This window comes from Taudactylus pleione, unplaced genomic scaffold (genome assembly GCF_031769625.1).
Source record: "Taudactylus pleione unplaced genomic scaffold, aTauple2 ptg000183l, whole genome shotgun sequence".
NCBI lineage: Eukaryota > Metazoa > Chordata > Amphibia > Anura > Myobatrachidae > Taudactylus > Taudactylus pleione.
This window is the reverse complement of record NW_028284585.1, coordinates 12,013,220-12,032,629: the sequence shown is the minus strand read 5'-3', so window position 1 is coordinate 12,032,629 and position 19,410 is coordinate 12,013,220. Positions and strand designations below refer to the sequence as shown.

General features: G+C 36.5%; 1 pseudogene; it reads left to right on the top strand.

Moving 5' to 3' along the window:
* The first annotated feature begins 3,626 nt into the window (after positions 1-3,626).
* LOC148519790 (5S ribosomal RNA) lies at positions 3,627-3,745 on the top strand (annotated as a pseudogene).
* Positions 3,746-19,410: the final 15,665 nt, after the last annotated feature.

Here is a 19,410-nt window from a genome sequence, read left to right as displayed (position 1 = left end):
ACAGAAGTTACTTATTTTGTTTATGCGATCTCTATTTTTAAACATACTGATATGGGTATAGGCTGCGTAAACCCAAAAATTTACCAAAAAACAATGATGCAGAAAAAGTGAGTGGGTACTGCACCCACATGTGTGTGTAATCAAGTGTATTGATTTGTGACTTAGTGGTTGACACAATACAGCAACAATTCCCAAAATATAAGGGCGTCAGCTCAGTGTCAAAGAGTAAATACTGGTAAGAGTATTAATAATAAATATAGAAAATAGATTGACTATTGGGTGACTTTGTTGCTAAAATGTGCTCATTGCATGGGTGATAACAGATTAATACATATATATAACCATGATCTAATTCATAAAAATAAAGTGCCAATTCATATAGATGTATAAACAGATAATAAACAATTTATTGAGAGACACAATTCATAAAAAGGGGGAGGGGAGGGACTATGGGGATAAAGAAATGGGGAATACACAAGATTATAAAAACAAGCAGTAAAAACTAATATAACAGAATAAAAATGGTTCAGGGTAAAAGATATTTCATGCCACTTAAAAGAGGAAACATTCCTTTCTTAAAAATTAATAATAAATAAATTAGCAGCTTATCTGAGTGGAAAAAGTGGGGATAGATCATTTCATATGTCCAACAGGCAAGGTCCGGTCACTCCAAATGCGTTTCATCCAAGGGACTTCATCAAGGGGATGTTAGTCTGGTGGAGTGTTCTCCTATTTATACCTCCACACTAGCTCATTAGAGATTAAAGGACTGCATCACTTCCTGTCTAGCTTGTAAGGAAGTGTTATTCAAATTCAACTTTCTATGGGTGATGTGACTTCTAGTCATATTTTATATCCATAGCGTAATATTCCATATCAATTTTGACCTTTCAAACAACCAAAACTTCATTCAGAAGGGGCAACTTTCACCCTTGTCTGTTTGTACTTCCGCCCTCATGTCAAGTCTGTTGACATATTAGAGGGGACACGTGTTAGCTGGGTACGTCATATCCGTCTAGCGTGGACATGTGGTGTGCCCATTCCATTGGCCCTTCTTGCTGGATGCTCAAATCCTCACTGCACTGTCACTTCTGCCCGTCTAAGGTCGACTCCTTGCGCCCTCTGCAACATCACTTCCGCCCTTCGTGCCGCCATGATCCTGCTTTTATTATATGTCTCCTTGGTGACAGGAGTGTCAAGTTCTCTCTGCCCATCTGGCATGCGTCATCATATGAACTGCTTCTGGCTACTCTTTCGCCCATTTTCTAGTGCAATCCCTCTTCTTTGTAAAGCTATCTGTTAGCTTTAAAAAGGGTGCATATTAGACTCCGTTTCTAATGATAATATGTATACCCCACAATATATAATAAAACTATTATTAATTTGACATATATGAGTGTTTTTTATGTAAAAAATGTAGGGTGTGGATGTGAATGGATGATCTCATGTTATAATACAAACAGTGATTAGATAGAAAATGGTATTGACTGTAGCAGCATTTCATTAGGGGTATTAAAAATCCTGGTTTATTATAACTAGAGCTTCAAAAAATTCTGTGTTCGGTTGGAATGTTAAGAATTGGAGAAAAAATGTATGGACAAGAAAGAGCCATTAGAAGACCACAAGGAGAAGAGGGACAGATTATTATGGATTAAGCGTATTGCTTAAAGGAAGCTCTCAGATTACTAGGTGATGATAATTCCTATGAGAAACTGGAGAAGGATCCTGTGGAAAACTACATAGATGAACTAAGGACAATTTTAGTGTATGGTTTACACAATAACATTATAAGTAAAGAGGAGTTCCAGTTCCTGATGAAAACAAACCCCCATACCTCCATATTTTATTTCTTGCCCAAAATCCATAAATCATTAATTAAACCTCCAGGGAGGCTGATTATATCAGGTATTGAATCATTAATGTCAAATTTATCAAAGTTTGTGGACTTTGTTCTTCAAAAATATGTAACTAAGTTGGAATCTCATCCCAAAGACATCACTAATATTTTACAATGTCTAGAAGGGATTCAGTGGAAACAGATGTATAACTGGGCAACCATAGACATGCAATCCCTTTACACTTGTATAGAACACTCAAAGGGTATAAATGCAGTAAGAGAGGTTCTGGAATTGGATGTTTTTATGAATATTTTACAGAAAGAGTTTTTATGTGATCTTATGTGTTTTATGTTAAACCATAATTATTTTAAATTTTTTAACCAATTTTACCATCAGATATGTGGCACGGCAATGGGCACTACTTTTGCCCAAGCTTTGCCAACTTGTTTATGGGGTGCTGGGAAAATTCTTATGTATATACCAATAACCCATTTAAGACAAATCTCATTTTATACAAAAGGTCCATTGATGATATTTTAATTATATGGGATGGAATGGAGGAAGATTTTAACCCATATCTCTAATAACAACATGAATTTGAAATATAATCAATAATCAATAATATGATTATTGAAGTCTTGGACTTAATACTATCATCAGTGGATGACAGGATCTGTACTAAGAATTTTATTAAATCGTCGATGCCAACAGCTATCTGCATTTTAAAAGCTGTCACCTGGACAAATGGAAGCGTAACATCCCTTATTCCCAGTTTCATAGGATTATACGCAACTGCAGTGATACCAGGGTGTGCGAGGAACATCCTGAAAATTATGCAGAGAGATTTAGAGAAAAAACAATACCCTGAAACAACTTTATCAACAGCACTCCAGAAAACTATATCTTTGGACAGACAGGAGCTTCAAAAATACAAAGCGGAAAAATCTGCAAAACAAGAAACAGTACCATTTGTTACTTCCTACAAAGGTCATGAGAGCCAAAACAGAAGAGCCTTTGACAGTAACAGGAATATCCTTCTAATGGACCCAGTCTTAAAAAACATCCTACCTCCTAAACTGCTTATTGTGTATAGAAAATCCAGAAACCTGAAAGATCTACTAGCACCCAGCTTGCTACAGGAAAAAGAAGTCCCCAAGACAATGAACATGCTTAAATGCAATGGGAGCTACATGTGTGGCCATTGCAATATATGTAAATTTGTCAACCCCAAAAGGAAAACTTTGACTAATTCCGAAGGATCTAAAGAATTTAATATAAAAAATTTTATGAGATGCAATTCTACCTCAGTTATTTTTTTATTGGAATGTACCTGCAGACTAAAATATGTAGGGAAGACTAAAAGACCTTTGAAGTTGAGAATCCAGGAGCACATTCAGAATATACGTAATAAAGTTGAAGGACATGCCATCTCCAAACATTTTACTTCAGTACATAACTCTAATCCAGAAGATATCACATTCAAAGCCATTGAACATGTAACCCTAGATGAAAGAGGAGGTGACCTGGGTAATCTGCTATCAAGATGGGAAATGTTTTGTTTGTTTGAGTTGGACACATTGGCTCCAAAAGGCTTTAATGAAAGTTATGAAATCGCCCCGTTCCTGTAATGCCTATTGCTTATCTACTGTTATACCTCATGACCAACTTTGGCTGGACACCTGGTGATCATTTTTGAGGGCCAGAACAGTACCGAGAGGGTGACCTTTTTGGGAAGATCTGGTATTGTAGATTAATTGGATACAGTCACCCATTCCTTCCTACTGATGGCATTGCAGTCATACCAGTAAGTGTTTGCCCAATCTCATCTGATCTTGGAAGCAAAGCACTATTGGGCCTGGCTAGTACTAGGTTGGGGGACCTCTTAGGAATACTGGGTACTGCAATACAATGAACCTTTACTGGTGATGGTTCTGTATGGGAACATCTGAAATGGAACCACGAGGCATTGGATTATGCACATGGCCGAAAGAACTTTTGAAGATTAATGAAGATGGACTGTTGACTTTTCGCCAGCAAGAACTGTATGCAGGACATGGCTTAACTCAGTTAGGAAGCAGTAAGAAATAGTTAATAACCTGAGAGGATTTGAACAGCACCTTGAAGGGGGACCTTCAGGAAAATATTAATGTATTCATTTCTTAAAGTTTGAGACTGCTAAAAGGAAATACAATATCAGAAAATGGGTCTAATCCCTAATGGATCATTGGAGATATATGTACTGAATGGATTAACCTGGGAAGTCCAACCGAACATAGAATTGTTTGAAGCTCTAGTTATAATAAACCAGGATTTTTAATACCCCTAATGAAATGCTGCTACAGTCAATACTGTTTTCTATCTAATCACTGTTTGTATTATAACAAGACATCATCCATTTACATCCCCACCCTACATTTTTGACATAAAAGACACTCATATTTGTCAAATTAATAATAGTTTTATTATATCTTGTGGGGTATACATATTATCATTAGAAACAGAGTCTAATATGCACCCTTTTTCTAAGCTAACAGATCGCTTTACAAAGAAGAGGGATTGCGCTAGAAAATGGGTGAAAGTGTAGACCGAAGCAGTTCATATGATGCCGCACTCCAGGTGGGCAGAGTGAACTTGATGACATCATCTTGTCACCAAGGAAATGTACAATAAGGGCAGGAGCATGGCAGCATGAAGGACGGAAGTGACGTTGGAGAGGGCGCGAGGAGTCGACCATAGACGGGTGGAAGTGACAGTGCAGTGAGGATTTGAGCATCCAGCAAAAAGGGCCAATGGAATGGGCACACCACGTATCCGCGCAAGATGGATATGATGTACCCAGCTAACACGTGTCCCCCTCTAATATGTCAACAGACTGGACATGAGGGCGGAAGTACGAACAGACGAGGGCGAAAGTTGCCCCTTCTCAAAGAAGTTTTGGTTGTTTGAAATGTCAAAATTGATATGGAATATTTCGCTATGGATATAAATCATGACTAGAAATCTCTTAACCCATAGAAAGTTGAATTTGATTAACACTTCCTTACAAGCTAGACAGGAAGTGATGCGGTCCTTTAATCTCTAATGAGCTAGTGTGGAGATATACTTTTTTTATATCTGAAGACCATTTTCTATTAACAACTATATTGTATTTTATTTTACTTGAATTTTTTAATATGTGTATTGTATTGTGAACTGCATTATAGTGGTAGTACCTAGTTTTGGTACATTTTTACATATATTTCTATTTCTATCTTATCAGTAAAAGTATATGCCTTTCAAAAATCACTGTTCATGGTTTTTATGTGTAGTCCTTGTTTTTCACTCATTTTATGTGTAGATATCCATCTATAGCAAGGGATTAAGTGCAATGTATGTCCTTTCTGATTATGTTATATGGTACATGACTGATTATATTTATAAATTGTCCATTAAGCCTTAATAACAGAGGTTATTTGTTCTTGCAATTTAACTACCCTGTCTGAGGTGTTTGAGATGGCTGAGTTGTCCTAGATGTCTCAGTCATTGCCAACCATAGGTTTTAAGAGATGACTTCCCTGCCAAAGGTTCTAGTTTACCTTGCCCTAGGTTTCAGACATAATTGATTTGTGTGAGGTTTTAGATGCTGTCTTACATGAGGTTCCAGTCACTATCTTGACTAGGTTCTCAAAGATGATTGTCTTGCCCAAGGTTCTCATCACTGTCTTGATCAAAGTTTTAGGGATAAGTGCCTTACCTATGGCCCAGAAATGACAGTCTTGTGTCCTGAGGTCCCAGAGTTGGTGGGCTTGCGCCCCCAAGGTACTAGAGATGTCTCATGGTCCAGATATATTGGTCAGGTGATGGCCTTGTATATAATGTTTTCAGAGATAACAGCCTGTCCTGAAGTTCCAGCAATTACTTCTTGTCCCAAGAGGCCAAAGATGATGACCTGTCCTGAATTCTTAGAAATGACAAAATGTCTGGAGGTCTCAGAAATAACTTGTTTACTCAGGGCTTCTAAGATGACTAATATGGATCCTGAGCATCCAGCTTCAAATTGTGAAGACCCAAGGGTGTCAACATTTGGATAACTACACTTACTGCTGATATCTGCTGTAGAAAGGAAATATTGGTTGTGTTCTCTGAACCTCCATTTGGAAACTCTCTTTATATCAATCTGTAAGGAACCTAAAAGTGTGAATTGAACTGTCAGGATCAAGGATGTCTGAAGTTAATGGTCCTTCTACAATTTTGCACTTGTTTTTCCCTGTCATAGACTATATTTTTTATATTGTTTGTATAGTATCTTTTCAGCAGCACTGCTGTTTTCTGTTTATAATTTGTGCATTCTCCCTGCATATATCTGCTCCATCCTTTTTGTTTAGAAGATTTGTGGACCAGATACTGTACTCCATTCTTATTTTAGCCCAGTGTTGAATTAGCTGGGCAATTACTAGAGGACATTAAGGGGTCTAATTACTAAGCAGTGTTAGGACACAGAGTGAAAAGTGATAAGGTGCCAGCCAATCAGCTCCCAACTGTCATTTTTCAAATATAGTATATGAGATGGCAATTGGGAGCTGTTTGGCTGGCACCTTTTCACGTTTCATCTGTCTACTAACACTGCTTGGTAAATAGACCCCTAAAGGGTTATTGCAGACTGAAATGTACACAAGTTGGCATGGGATATTTTACATGAATTCACACTGTACATGCTCAAAAAGCAAACAGAGGCAAATACACAAATTCAGAGTAGCATGAGACACCTGACACAATTGATTTCATATGCTCTGATGTTTTTGGTTACCTACAGAAATTAGTTTTTTAGACATGAAAATGTTGGCAAAATGGTCTCCTATAGCATTCTGTAAGAGAGAGAAGTGAAATACCCAAAAACCTTGTTCACTAACCAAACTATATTGATCACTATGATGTCTGTATTGTTGAATGGTGTAATGCTAAATTTTTAGAAAAAAAAGTCTTGAAAAACTAACATATTCAGTTTGTATCTTCTACAGATATTATGAATAAGTTGATACTGGATTTAAGATGACACCACCAACAAGCTCATGTCACAGGCGTGAGATGGAAAATTGCAAATCCACATATCTTTAGAAAACATGTTGTGATACCTTTTGGGGAATATCGTAGTAGTGAAGGTACATAAGTGTTTATTGGATGTCAATAGGGCAGGAACCTAACCTTCAATCGATAACTCCCAATAATGGACAATATATAGAGTAACATAATGAAAATAATTAATAATGACATAAACATATATTTGCTTGCTGATTTAACATGAGTATAGATTTTTAAATACGTTTAAGCTTATTCATTGCACACATTATCCATATGTAGCATTCATAACATTTTTTAGTATCTATCTATCTATCTATCTATCTATCTATCTATCTATCTATCTATCTATCTATCTATCCTTACCAGTATACAGATATTATTCATCATGATTTATGTTAGGGGTAGACAACCATAGCTCCTGTGGAACTACACATCCCAGCATGACCTGCCACAGATTTGCTTTAAGGGAATGCTAAAACTGTGGAAGAGCATGCTGGGATGTGTAGTTCTGCAGCAGCTGGAGTGCCACAGGTTGCCTATGCAGCAAAGAATGCAAAACAAAAAAAGTTTAATCAGTAACATGCATTTTTTCTTAATTGGTGTATCTAATTTTAATCCTTTCCAAAGTAATGTTTTTGTTATGTAAATAATGGTGCTTCAATTTCCTAAAATTCAGCACACGCCTGTTTACATTCACTTTGGGCTAGCTCATTTGTGGTTTATTTGTATATCTTTTTTTCTTGTTGTATTTGTTATTCAGTAAATTCAAGCAAAATGTGAGAATTCCTTATTGGTAATGTTTTGTGCCTTAAGATTTATTGTTATTGTTACACGTAAGCATGGTTTTATGGGTATCCTATGCTGATAATTAGACCTAAATGGTGTCTCTGGCATACTGACCTACTTTTGAAAATCACTTTGAGGAAGATTGCAGTTGGCTATAGAATGCACTGCGCACCGTTTTGTGGGTGTGGTCTGCTCCACCCAAAGGCTGTGTCTAGCTCCACCTGTGGGCGTATATATTCCTATAAACGTACACCCTAGCTCCCCCACTAACATATATTTTTGCCCTGACACATTGACATGAATAAATCCCCCCAACACACACACATTTACATGAATAGATCCCCCCCCACACACACACATTCACATTAATAGAATCTCATACATATTCACATTAATAGGTCCTTTCCACACACACACACACACACACATTTACATGAATAGATTCCCACATACACACAGTCACGCACACACATCACATTAATGGATTCCCACACACACAGTCACACACACATCACATTAATAGATTCCCACACACAGTCACACAAACACACACACAGACACACACACATCACATTAATGGATTCCCACACACACAGTCACACACACATCATATTAAAAAATTCCCACACACACAGTCACACACACATCACATTAATAGATTCTCACACACACAGTCACACACACACATCACATTAATAGATTCACACACACATTAATAGATCTCCCCCACCCTCCCTCCCTCTCTCCTCTCCCACAGCACTGTCAGTAATGGATTTAGCAGGAGCTACTGTGTGCTTTAACACTCACAGTCTCATGCAGCTCCTCTGTCTTTGTCTTCAGTCCTCCGGCATCGGCTCCTCCCCTTCCATCCTCTGTAATCACTGGCTGGCAAGGGAATGATGGGAGCATCAGTCACTCCCAGCAGGGTAGTAGCAGCCACACATCTGACTCCCTGCACCTGTGACCCCTGTGTCTTGATACAGTCAAGCTCATGCTGCGTCCCCTTTGTCTGCAGACTCCCGCATGTGCAGTCTGGATTTTTATACAAAGCTGTGGGAATGCAGGGGATTCAGTCTACTTTTCAGGGTAATGGGAGCTCCCATATTAATCCTGGAGGCTCCCGCAAAATGCGGGAGGGTAGGCAACTCTGGTCTCTGGTGCTAGAAAAATAATGAGGATACTTAAAATTGGGGTTGACATTTTGTAATATAGTTGCTTGTGATTGTACTCATATAGTTGCAGTTTGCTGCACTCTCTGAAACTGTTAAAATCTCTAAGAACTTCACAAGTGTCAAATACTGTACATCCAATTGAACAGTGGACTATCCCAATATCGCAATATTTTAATTCAAAATTGGGACAAAATAAGCTCCACATCTTTTTACCGACAATCCAGTAGATAACAACAAAACTGAATCAAGGCCATATACATTATTATAACTGATAAAGTACTAATATACAAATTACATACAATGGAGACATAGGGAAATAGAAATCAGTTATTCAGTCAGTCAATTAATCAATTAATCTAAAATATCCATTGACAGCTGATTTAGTTTATGAAATCGTGGCCTCGATTATTAAGGTTCCATATCATGGCAGATATTTTAATTTTTAATGAAAATATCCTCGCTGTGTACTATTGGATACTCATAGGGACAGCATTTGAAGTGACCGCTGTCCCTGCGAGTTATATTGTAGAAGGCTTTTACGTGTCTTACATGTGTCAGCTTCCACCGCCAGTCAGAGGCTGCGGGAGAGAGATCAGAAGATCTCTGTACTGCTCATAAGCCTCCATAAGTTTAAAGCCGTTTACACCATCTGAAGATGGTGTAAATTAATTAGGCCAAACTCCAAAAAGCTTTGCTATTTGGAGTTTGGTACATACTGTAGTACTGAGATTGTAGTCCCCTTTGATAACACTGGGGAACAGTTAATCTGCTGCCAAGGATTTAAGAGTCGATTTCATTTAATTTTGTGCTCCTGATCATGAATTTGCCATGCTTCTTTTTCAATCTAGTTTTTGAGATATGCATATGTCTTTTATATTTATGAAAAATTAAATTAAACAATGTTATAAATAGTTCAAAAGATTTTTTTTTATTCTGATTAAATTTGATTCGTAAAATGTTACAAAAAGACACACGATAAGTACATACATAAGTGTTAGGAAGCTATGAGAACCATTTTTTTGTAGGATTTTCTTTTTTATTTTTGTTGCGGGCAGTCCTTCTGCAAACACCAACAGTAATCGACCATCATGTAATGATCCCACCTTCCTTGATATCTTTCTTCTATTAGCTGAATATCCTGGTGGAACCGTTCACCCTGTTCTTCACTTAAATCTCATAGATTGGACGGGAAGTGATCTAAATGATTGTACAAAAAATGTACTTAATACTCATGATAGTTGTCTGCCTTGTGATTGCATAAAAAATGTTAAATGATAGACACATAACTCAGCCATGCTTCAGATTGGTTTCAGTCATAGCTGTGGAAAAATTTGGATCTTTCACCAGTTTCCGTATCTGTGGGCCGTCAAAAATTCATACCTTTAATTTTTCAATACTAAGAGATGGAAATGTTCGACAAATATGCGTGAAATAATCGCCTGACTTGTCCAATGCTTTTACAAATTGTTTCATTAAACCCAGTTTGATATGGAGAAGCGGCAGTAGGATTTTTTTCCTGTCAGTTAAGGGCTCATGAATGATGTTGGCTTCTCCTACAGTTAATAACTTCTCTTGGAGACCATACGGTTTGCTGCCAGTGCTTTTGTTTTGCACGACTATACCATAAGCATATGTGACAAAGATACTTAGTATATCCAATTTGCTGCCCAAGTAGAAAGTTTACAATTTTAAATCGACACAAATAGACTGCTGATGCTGAGAATAAGCAATATTTTTTAAGACTAACTTGATATTTTCAGACTGACCTTTAAGTTTTGTTGAATGACCGATAGGAATCGATGCAAATTTATTCCCATTGTGCAGTAATATGCATTTTAAGCTCCTTTTAGAACTAGCCAAAAAGAGCCTCCAGTCTTCTGCTCGATATTCTGGTAAAGTTCCGGAATATTGTTGCAATACACAAGATTGATATCTTGGCTAAAGAACAGCAGTATGGCTTGCTCTCTATTTTGATATGACGTTATAGTAACATTCGGCTCAAGACAGTGCTTTTCTTGAAGTCTGGATGCTAAAAGCTCAGCAACTTTTTTCGATAAATTCAAGTCTCAAATTAACCGTTTAGATCTTTTTGAAAAAATTTGTTTGGAGTAGAGGATCTTTCTTCAAACTCACTTTCATCTGTGTTGTCACTTGAACTGGATGAAATTAACATTTCCACATCATCACATTCAACTTCGCATAAAGATAAATCTTCACTATGTGGTATTGGTTGTTTTGCAGAATTCATACTTGGGTATGCCCATTTGCATTTCTTAAATCAATTCATACCCTTCACATTTACAGCACAAAAAAAGCAGTCACTCAAGTGATCTTTTGGCTTACACCACATCATAGGTATGCCGAAATTAAGTCCTTTTCGATCACCTTTAGTACAATTGTGGAGTGATTCTATGCAGGTTTTACAAACTTTGTGAGACACCCAAAACTATATTTGCCACAAATATAACAAAAAACATCAGGGTTGTTAGTACACCGTCTCTGAGAAGAACTAATTTTTCACGCGAAAACATTTTGTTTCACACATTCAGTGCTAACTCCCAACAAAAGCCGAGAACGTACTGAACAAAACAAGCCCAAACAGCGGGAAATTGGCTGTGGTGGGACAGAGAGAGGGCCGAACAAAAGAACAGGAGGTGTTAACTGCGTCACTCAGTCCTCTCCGTTGCTCCTCTCTGTATGCTGGGAGGAGGCGTGGCTGTGGTCTGAGGATGTCCCAGCAGGCTCAGCAGTGCACTGCCACGCCTTCTCCCAACGTTAGTGAGGAGATTTGAATGTGTTATGTGTCTCAAATGTGACTACCAGCTATGTTATCACAAATAAAACAAATTCTTGTTATTGTTGAAAGAGGGTAGTTGTTACAAAAGCAAAACTAAGTCGATTCTGTTAACTAAAGCAAGCCTAGACTAGTAAGGTACTTCAAATGGAGAAAATAATTTAATTAAATAATTTTTCATTAATTTGAAAGCTGAAGCCAATTCAGCTATAGCGAAGATCTAATGCGGAAATAGGACCTGCGAGTACGCTCAAACCGATCTTAAATCCTTGGCAAGAAAAAAATATATATTTTTTGTTCCCCAGTGTAATAATGGAGACTGCGATCTGCAATGCTAATTGCCATAGCTCTCTGCCAAAAGAATTCTGTGACATTTCCTCCATTATGCTATTAGTACATAGGAACAATACATCAAATTATGCAGAAACTGCAATTTATACATTATTTTATAAAAAAAAAATAGCTTGATACATAGGCCCCTTAATCTTAATTTATCTAGTTACTGCTTAATATTCTGTTAAATTGTATACCATTCTTCTACAGTATAAGTAAACATAACACAAAGTAATGATGTTCCTGAACAATTGAAAGTATCATCATAGCTTTACAAGGAATATTTACAGGTTGTGAAATTAAAATGTACTAATTATATATAATATGTATGAGAGTACTCTTTGTGTCCTTATCATCCTTCTATCTTTACTGTTAATATGAAATCATATGTCTGACTCCATGTTTAGCTATCTCAATTTTATAATTACTCAGTTAAGTAATTACAATTCTCAGATTTCCTATGTTTCTGGCATATGACCTTAACTAAATTTACAGTACTCTACGATTCTAGACATGTTATTTAAATCCCAAGACAATATGATTTTGCTGCTGGACTGTACATGTGTGTACTGAGTTTCTACAGTCCCTGCAACAAATAATTGACTAATTAGCTGTGTCTGCATGGCTGTCTGATCTGAGGTTTATTAGTTCCAGCTACGGACATATGATGAAATACAGCCCCGTTCATCACCACCATCCATACCTAACATACTTTATTCAGCTGTAAAATGACTCTGAATATGGCTATATCTGTTAGCTCCAGACAATTACTACTTGTCAGAGCTCAGTTATAAGATAATATAATAATAATAATAATAATAATAATAATAATAATAATAATAATAATATCACACTAAATCATTTCTATTCAAATCTGGCCCTAGAAAATGTTTAATATTGACAATAAATTATAAATTGTGTCATTTTGAATCTAACAAAATCACAAGCCCTGTAATTAGTGTCATTGTTTCCTTACACCAGCTAAATTATCTGCATTAATTATTCTGGTTCAATGGGAGTTTCAGTATAAGATAAGATTATGAATTATGTTTAGGTGAGAAATATTTGAGTTCTCCTAACTGAAATTAGAATGTACAGCTGAGAAAGGCTATTTGTTTGTACTTTGCTTTCATAACTGACTGTGAAAAAAATAAACCTGAGAAAAAATCATTTAAATGCATGAGGTCAAAAGTAGAGTAAAGTTATTCCTACCTCATTTATCACAGACAGCATAACATTTCATTCACAAGGCAAGAAATGTTTAATGGCAGCCACCCATGGTGGCAAGGTCCTGTACTTTCTAGCTCAGTCCACACTTAAACAAACATGGCTTTGCAGAGCAAGCTCTTATATGAATAGAAGCGATGTTTTTGTTTGGTTTAGTAGTGTTAGTATAGAAATAGCTTCTAGCTCCAAGCTGCAATTTAGTAATCATTAGAAATAAACAACGGACTCTTAAACTTTATTTCACATAATACATCATGACATAGCTGGGACTTGTATAGGAGCCTTAACTGTACCCACAATTGGTTTAATGATCCAAAGCCGGCCAAGCATGTAATTCTACTTAATTGCTGTATTATTACAGGGGGTATATCCAAGTCCTCCTGTCTCTCTTGTATCCTGTAAGGCATTATGGTCTGGCATTTTATGAAGGATTTAATCATGTAGTCTGTGTATGTCACGTAATTTGCAACATTTTTCTTTTCTTCCAAATACGATTTATTAAAAAGTACCTGTAAATTATTTAATTGGTAACTGATACCCTAACATATCTTCTATTGGAGATGATAGTTGTGTATATTCACATTTGGAAGATGTAAAGTTCTAAAATTATTGTTTAGAATTTTGTTTAGATTTATTCATGACTACTTTAGGCAGAAATCACAAAGACCACCACAATAAATGACACCTCTGGAAATCCATTCAGTATACCAGCAACGGTGCAGACCATTGCCAAAGAGCTACCCACATTAATTGTTCTCTTTACAAAATATGGGGGTCTATAATACTGCAGTAGCACACAATATCTCAGCAACAAAAGTACAGTGCTGGCATGTGGTTCTGGCTTCTGATGGCGAAATCGTAGAGGAAAAGTTTTGCAGTCAAACATCAGAAGAACAAAGTCGCCATCACTGAGTTAATGAGCTTGATTCATTCATTCAGTTTGCAGTGCTGATCCTGCTAAACCCAGAACAAATATAATGGCACACCGCAAGTAGACATTCTCAGGCCCCTTTACTGTGAGGATCGTCACAGAATAGAACTGATCTCGCTGTAAAAGCAAAACCGTTGCTACTGTAATACCCTAATATTTGAGGTATTACAGAGGCCGCACAGCATTGTGCTTTTCTACACATGCACAAGCAGAGAGGAGCCCCGTGATAGGCCAGCTGGAAGGCTGGGGACAGTTGGTAGAAGAGGTGCAGCAGTTGGTCAGCAGCAGTTAGTCTGAGGTAGCAGCCAGAAAGGCTGGACCTGCACCACTGTAAGGAAGAGCAGGTTACCTCACAGGAGTGACCTGCACAGACAGTTCAGCAATGGCATTAACTGATATCTTAGGTGTTGAACTATACCACGGGTGTGTACTGAGAGATAATAACCCTGTGTGAGGTGAAACAAGAGGAGGCTTCTGACAGATGTAGAGGCACTGAAACCACATGCAACGTGAATCAGGTCTGTTCCTAATATGCAACACATTACACCCACTTTTATCTATATCAGGGATCAGAAGCAGAGAGTCACACAGGCATTATTAGAGACTACATAAATGACCTGTATGACCAGGAGAGCACAGTCTTCATCCCTAGTTAAGGAGTATAAACCCTATGTAGTAGAGCAAAGAAAACCCGTGCACCACCGAGCTCATAATTTGAATTTAACATTACATACCTTCATCTGAAGTGTGTAGTTTATACTGCAGTATATATATATATAATCCATATGGTGTGGCACTCCAAGCATATTAAAAAATCACAGCCAAGTCATTATCAGGTGATCAACGTTTCAATGTAAAAATAAAGCATTTTCTTCAGGACAATAATACATAAATTCATCCTACCTTATATAGGCATGCAAACACCCAGTGCACACATGCGTGGCCAGGCCGGAGCAGGACCACGCACCCGACCGACGGCGCATCCCTGATGACGTCATCACATCACACTGACAGTGAACAATCACCATAGTAACAAGACGCCTTAGTAAGAACAGATACATGCAGACATAGCATAAGAATATGACAAACAAACGAATACATAATACTTTGTTAACATATAGCAATTACCGAGGATATATATTAACCACATACTATCTCTATCACAGGTATAACAAATTTAAATGATAAATAGCAAGGTACTTAGTGTCTGCCCAACCCCGTCTGATCTTGGAAGCGAAGCACTATTGGGTCTGGTTAGTACTAGGGTGGGTGACCCCCTAGGAATACCGGGTGCTGCAATTTAATGAGTTTATTGGTGACAATCCTTAATGGGAATATGTGCGATTGAACCAGAAGACCTGATAATATGCATATTTGAAAGGTTTCTTGAACAACAATAAAACCAAGCATCTAACCCAGAGCCAGCAAGCACTAAACACAATACATATGTAGTGCATCTTGAGAATTCCAAAGAAGACAATAAGTGTCCAGAGAAAAGACTAAGTCTGGACAGTTTATTGGAGTTATATTTATGGAGGAATTAGTATTAGGAATGAACTCATTATTTTATGTCTGACCAAAACAATGGTTTACTGAAACTTTTTCCTTTTTGGTTCCTTCAATATTTTATCCCAAAATTTTTTATTTTTATTTATCATTTATTTTAAATGAAATTATGGTGTTGAATCTTAAATTATTTTGCTTTATTTTTACAACATTTTTTCCCTATATGTGTTTTTTTGAGTTATAAATATGGTAATCATTGAGTTAAATGCTGGTTGCATACTCCCTATAGGATACATTTAAAGTTAATATGGAGTCTAATGTATACCTTTTTTCTAAGTTATAGATCGCTGTAATACGGATATAGAAAACATGTTAAATTATGGTCCAGCCTGATATGAACATCACGGCGCTTCACGCCAGAAGGGCATAAGAAACTTGATGACATCATCCAGTTTCCATGGAGACGAGACCCGATTGCAGAAGTACGGCGGCATGAAGGGAGGAAGTGACAGTGTACAGAGGACGCAGCCACAGCAAGGATTGATTGAAGAAGGGCGGATGTGACAGAGAACCACGTGTCCATATGACGGAGAACTACATACTCACTGGGGCAGATGTGATACAGCCAGCCCACCCATGTCTCTCCCAAAAGCGGGAACACACCGGATGTGATGCCATCTTTAAGGGCGGAAGTCCCAACAAACGAGGGCGGAAGTTGCCCTCTTTTAATAACTTATTAATTGTTCTAAAAGTTAAAACAAATGTGAATTATAACACTAAGGACATGAACTATATCGGGAGTTACCCACCTTATACAGAGTTGGTTATGACTAATACTTCCATATGAGGTAGACAGGAAGTGATGCTGCCTCATAATCTCTAATAAACTAATGTGGGGGTATAAATAAGAGAATACCCCACCATACCAGTGTCCCCTTGATGAAGTCCTAAGACGAAACACGTTGGGAGTGACCATATCTTGCCTCTTGAACTTATGATATACTAACTTCTATCCATCTCATTCAGATAAACTGCTATTTATTTATTCATCTTTTAGAAAGAATGTCTCCTTTTTAAAGTGAATGATATATCCAGAGTCATAGATACTTCCTCTGATTTTATCCATTTGTCTTAAAGGTTTATTGCTTATTTTTTATCTCATATATATTTTTTATTCTTTTATTTTTGTGTCTCTAATAAATTGTTAATTATTTATTTATATGCACTAGCACTTTCTTTGAATTACATCATGGGTCTAAATATCTGACCACATTGCTGATATATATTACATTTATATTATTGATGCACTTTAGCAAACTAGTCGCTCTGTAGTCAACCTATTTTCTAAATGTTTATTGATACTTTTACCAGTATTTTTAATTGACATTGAGCAGATGCCCACAAATATAGGGCCTGGTTGCCACAATTTTGTATATTTTATTGTTTGTTAATATCACTTACACTCCACTATATTAATTTTGACTCTGTACCCACCTATCTTTTCTTATATATATATATATATATATATATATATATATAGTGAGATAGGGGTTAACGTGTTTAATGGTGTTATGTAATGGTGTATTAGACAATGATATAACATGAAACGGTTTATAGTTATAGTTAACTTGCTTTATCGAATTTTGAAAATGTATTGCAATGTGTCATGAACTAATCTTTTCTTTCCAGAAAAGTTACTGTAGCCAGCAGAGACATCTGTTCCTCCGTTCCTGACAAATAAAGTTGAACTATTTGTAACTATTGTGTTCATTACCTGTGGCTAAGTAAACCTAACCTAAGATCTAGTAGGGGAACATGCCTCTCTGAAAGGCTGGGGTAATTAGCAGGGGGAAATTTGGTTTACCGATCACCTCATACTAATAGACCTGTTAAGCCACTAGTTATAATGGGATGTGGGTTATCACACTACAACCATAAAAGGTGATAGCAAGTGGTTCTTATCAGACACCTCCCCGTCCCCCTCAAGTGATGATTTAACCAGACCCTTACTAGTATTTTACAATGAAAGGGTGAATTGAATTTTAAAGTCTTCTTCTCAGAGAATATTGTTTGGATTATTTTTTTGTCACTGCATGGAAATGACTTTTTAATGCGTAAAAATGTGTTTTTTGTTTTTTAAGGGGATTGAGACATGGCAAACTTGTGCAAACATAGAACCTTACCTGTTTTCATTAACTTTGAATGGTGCAGCACTTTCTATTTATATATTTTTTAAACTGATTTAATTTGCACATTAGCATTTTTAATAAAGTAAATGAAAGTGTATTTTAGGAGCAAAATAACATACAATAAAACATTGTCACTTATCCGGGAAAACTTGAGAAATAGATCATTTATTTTTGTCAATTAAAACTTTAAAACAAGTAATTTCATACTATTGTTTTAGTTATATAATTTCATATGATATAATAATCTTGTTTGTTATTTAGTTTATTATGAATAATGGCAAATTACTATGAATTGTTTTATTTTTCTCACCTTTTGTGTAACAATGTCTGTTGGGGTTGTTTGTAAAATTGCTTGTCTTTACAATATTGTACCGTATGTATGTTTTGCTTTTGAGAATTATACATTTCTGCATTTTACATTAGGTTTATATTTTTTAAGAACATTTTGAGATAGCCTTTCAATTTTAATATCAGAATGTCCTGAACAAATACTATACATATCAGTACCCCATTTTGCTCACTAGATGGCACTGTTAATAGTGGGCATTTACTTTAAATGCTTATATAAAACACTTTTCCTAAACATGTTGTGTACCTTTGTTCATTTACTAATTGAAACATTAAATTCCATGGAAGAATCACAAAATAAACTATTTTAGAGGATACTTTAGTGTGATACTCTAAAATATTAAAGCACCATAATTGACCAGAATATAAGACAGCTCCAGACAAGGGTTGGCAGCAGCACTTGAAACCTGGCTATTTATTGAGATGCAACTGCCAAAAATAAGGCTGTGCAATCACTTCAAAACAAGGGATATTAGCTGTACACACATCGCTCTTCGCATGAAAAAAATATATACATTTATTGTGGAAACCTAGTAAAACAAATGGTACATTCAAATATATATATATATATATATATATATATATATAAAACAACATACAATGATGGTTGTATAGCTATAAAAAAATCATATATGGAGCATGTCATACATAAGTTGACTATAGAAAATAAAACATACTGGGGCTTATGTAATAGGTTGTGACCTGCAGCTGCTGCGGTAACTGCTGCAAGTCTTCCCATATTTTCAAAGCAGCAATCATTTCAAAGGCAAAACCAGCTTGGGTTTGCCTAAGAAATGATTGCCGCTTTAAAAATATGGGAAGACTCGCAGTACTTCCCACAGCAGCTGCATTCGCAACCTATTACATAAGCTCCATAGTATCTCTGCAGACAATTGCTAAATAGAAGGATATATACACAAAGAATTCAGAGTGATATATTACTAAAAATGGTCTCATTCATATACTGTACCAATCAAGTCATGCTTCTGTGAACAGCTGCTAAATGTAGAATCTATTAGCAAAGTTTGCTTACATCCACCTATCTGATGAGTATGATCAGCGCTAAGTGTCTTTCACTCACAGTACATGGCCAATTAGTGAGACTCTGTGAATAGTTGCTAATGATTCAAGCTATTGTAAACTCATAACTCCATAGATATTGAGATATGTAAATAGGAGTTAAGTTGAATTAGGTCTCACCAGAGTAATGTACAGTATATGGAATATC